Here is a 4,143-nt window from a genome sequence, read left to right on the forward strand (position 1 = left end):
GATTAAACCATGAGTCATACCAATCAAATAACTTATACCAATCAAATAACTTTTTTAAAATTTTTTAATGTAAATGAAAATGTTAATAAATATAAACACATCTGTGGAAAAAAAAAAAAAAAAAGCTTTTACATTATCGAATAAAAAAACTCTTGAATTAGAAAGAAGAAACCAATTTGTTTTAAAAAAAGCAATACCTAGTGTTTTAGTCCTAGAATAGCAGGATCCTAGCTGGATTCCATCCTAATTTCTGCATTCTAGCGGTTGTTCTCATCTAGGGGTACGTCTTCCAACTATTCTATTGGTTCAACAGTTGTCTATCTATTTCCAGCATTGTTAGGTGACATTCTTGAGCTACAAGTTGATTTCTTTGCGCTTCTCACACTACACACTCTGTTGGGAATTTAAAAGTAAGGTGATATGTGGACATAACTGTTGTCCAAGCAATAATAGTGGGTCCTCTAATTATGGTATTGTAAGGGAACGATCAATCTACTATGATAAAATCTATCTCTCTTGTCATTTATGTTGTGTAGGACCAGGGGCGGCTCTTCCCTTTGTTCAGGGGTTCAAATGAACCCATTGACTTCAAAAAAAAAATTTATATATAATTATAATATTTTTTTTGTTAGTTTAATATTTTTAATTTATTCTTAAAAATATTTTTGCACACTCTAATTTGAATCTTATACACCCTTACTACAAATATTTCCAATTATAAGAGTTCGAGTAAATGTTTGTGAACTAAAAGCGTCACTCTTTATTATAAATTTATATTATGTGTTGTGTGTGTTTAATATTAATTATATGCATTACTTTTTGTTATAATGTTATTTGTGTGAATAATGATGTGTGTGGATATTTGTGTGTACAGTATATATATAATATAACTTTATATAATTTAATAGTTAGGAAATAGAGAGGGTTTATTGCATGTGTGTGTATTGTTATCATGTTATAATAACTTTTTTATAAAGTTAGAAAAATCAAGAAGAAAATTATAAAGTTAGTGATTGTTTAAGCATTTAATTGGTTAAGTAGACACGTAGTGTATTATTTTATGTATGAATGAGTGTGGTTGTATGCGTCAATAATTAATACAGAGTCAATGAGTTAAGTTTATCCATTTAGTTTAAAATATTTTTATAAAAACAATGACAAATTAATAGATAATAACAACTACATAAAAATAAAAATGTTAGACAAACTAACAAAATAAAATGGTCATAGCTACTCACATTGGTAATAAATACTCATAATGAACTATCATGTAATAATTCAAAATTGAAAACTTGTAGAAGGAAATTGTAAAACTTTTTTTTTTTTGTCGATAACTTGATATATTCAAGTTCTATTTTTATTAAAAATATTAATTTAAGTTTCTTAATGAACCCCCTAAACAAAATCCTAAAGCCGCCACTATGTAGGACCCATAACAACTTGTAGGGATATGGATCCTATTCGGTAGACCTCAGTTCCACCAAAGAGTGTTTACTAGATGAAGGCGCTCATTGTCAATTCTCATATGTTGGAAGGGTGAGTAGTAGTGGATATCTATAGAGCTTCATTGTTTACCAGAACGATTCTTGTGGTGAAATTAACTATTCTCAAAGTACTGACCAAATCATCATCATGGGGGTGATTGAGTTGTCGACATCCTCTTCTATAAAGGAAACTGAAGGCTAGTCCATCTTTTGTTGATTTGATAGACAACCTATAATTTGGACGGTTGGACCATTTGGAGATAAGTTTTCTTAGCCTCATTGGATGACCCTCATGCTATTGATTCCCATACAATCACCCTTCTCCAAGAGAGGCTCTTGGGGGTTCTTCCACCCTAACCCTAGGGTCGTTCTTCAAAGATTGTCCCCCATCCTTTTGTTCTTGTCCAATGAAATGTTTTAACTTACCATGTTTGATTAGAGCTTCAATTTTTTACTTCAAGTCAGAACATTCATGAGTGTCATGTCCGTGATCATGGTGGAATCGATAATACTTATTTTTAATGCTTTCTTAAGTCACTTTTCAGCTTTTCAGGTCATCTTAAGGATTGGTCGGCCTTAATTTGCATAGGTACTTGATCGACGTACTCTTGGATGATTCCAACCTAGCCAAGATCAAGAAATTTAATAAAAAAATGTTTCAAAAAATTGAAAAATTTACTTAGACTAAAATTCTATTACCAAAAATTTTAAGAAATTAAAATAAACTTAAAACAAAGTTTAGATACAAATTGGTGGTAGCCTAAGGTTACAACCTTACTCAATAAAATAAAAATTACTACATATTTAAAAATCTAACTATTGAATTGCAGTTTTTTACACTCTTAATATACATGTTAAAGTTTGTGTCAATCGATATTATTTACTATATGATCTATAAGTTTATATTTTAAGCATAATTTTAAATTACAAAAACTAACAATTAAAACAATTTATTGGTGCATAGTTATTGATCTTTAATTTTCTTGAAATTTTGCAAGCATGGAGGACATAAGAGGAAGATGTAATCCAATGGCGGAATTCTCAAAATTCACCTAAAATAAAAAGATATTGAGTAAGGTTGTAGCCTTAGGCTACAACCAATTTTTTAGTTAAACTTTGCCATAAATTTAATGCTTATTTTAATTTTTATTATCTATTATAATTTTGTATTTTAATACAAAACTTGCATACTAAAATTTCATTGTTATGTGGCTCAAATTGAAAATAATAAGGACCAAATTGATATTTTTGTCAAAAAATTATGAAAAATGTTTGTAACTTACCGCATTGATTTTTTTTTTTTTAAATGGAGATATTATATAAAATATGCTAGAAAGAAGAGTGCATGGGCATTATATAGACACACGTGGGCAAAGCCCACAATATCTTTGTAAAACTTTTCAATAAAACGACAAGTGTTGAAATAACATTACCCTTTGGTTGGTTACAACCGTTCACGAATTTGGATCTTGAGCAATACCTAGGTATTCCCTCAATACACAATACCTTAGGTATAACATCAGATATCAATCTATTGTTCATAGCAAGTTTATCCACGCAATTATTTGTGATGAATTGAGACCATCTATGATCTACGAGTAGGTACAGATAAAAAGGAGGGTAATTAATGTGGGCTACCTACAGCACATTGATCTACAAAGTAGGTATAATCAATAAATTTGTTAAAAAGAAAGGGTAAAAGCATCACTATCAGGTTTGCGATATACCAAATTTTGGCATTTGGCACACCAAACCCCAAAATATGAGCCTCATGAGGTGTGCCATATGCCAACAATTTTGCACACCACTACAGTAGTGTCTCAAATATGAGATGGTACGGACAAGAATTGTAAAAAAAATATATTATTATTTTATTGCATTTTTCTCTCTCCTCTTCCATAGATATCTCTCTCCGTCTTCTCACTCTGTCACTCTCAAACTCTATCTCATTTCTTCTCTCTCTGTCACTCTCTATCTCTTCCCTCCTGTCACTCTTTATCTTCCCTCTCCTCCCTGCTCAAGAAAGTTGCTCAAGATCACTCTCTAGTACTCGTCGTGATCTCGTTGCCTCACTTTCCAATCTTGTCGTTGATCTCGCTGTGTCATTCACCACAACTCGCCGCCAATCTCGCCGCCTCATTCTCCAGCCCTCACAGCTGACATCCATAGCCCTCACCGCCGACCTTCAGATTTCTCTTAATCAGGTTGTGGGTGTGAGATTTGGGATGGGTTTTGATGTGGGTTTTGGGTCGGTTGAGCTGGGGTTTTAGGTCAATCGTTGGCTGAGCTTGGGTCAACATTTATTCTCTAGTTTGTTGGTTGGTTGAGGTTTTTTTTTTTTTTTTTTAATTTTTTAAATTTTTTTATTGAGGTTTTGGATTTGGAATTTGGTGGAGGTTTTGTTGGTTGTGTGTGTGTGTGTGTGTGTTGCAGCAGTGGACTCTAATGCATCTAGGCTACCTACAAACACACTGATCCACAAAAGAAATTCAATCTATAAATGAGAGCATTGAATACAGGCTCCTATGGATACACCCAAATTCACACTTAATTTTGCAACTTGTTGACATGAAAATAGAATTAGGTGTAAAATATCTACCCACAATCTCACACATTAGTATGTTGTGAAAGCGGGTGTGGGTTGGTTATGGACCTAGAA

The sequence above is a fragment of the Quercus suber genome, unplaced genomic scaffold, assembly GCF_002906115.3.
Source record: "Quercus suber isolate HL8 unplaced genomic scaffold, Cork oak 2.0 scaffold_1228, whole genome shotgun sequence".
NCBI lineage: Eukaryota > Viridiplantae > Streptophyta > Magnoliopsida > Fagales > Fagaceae > Quercus > Quercus suber.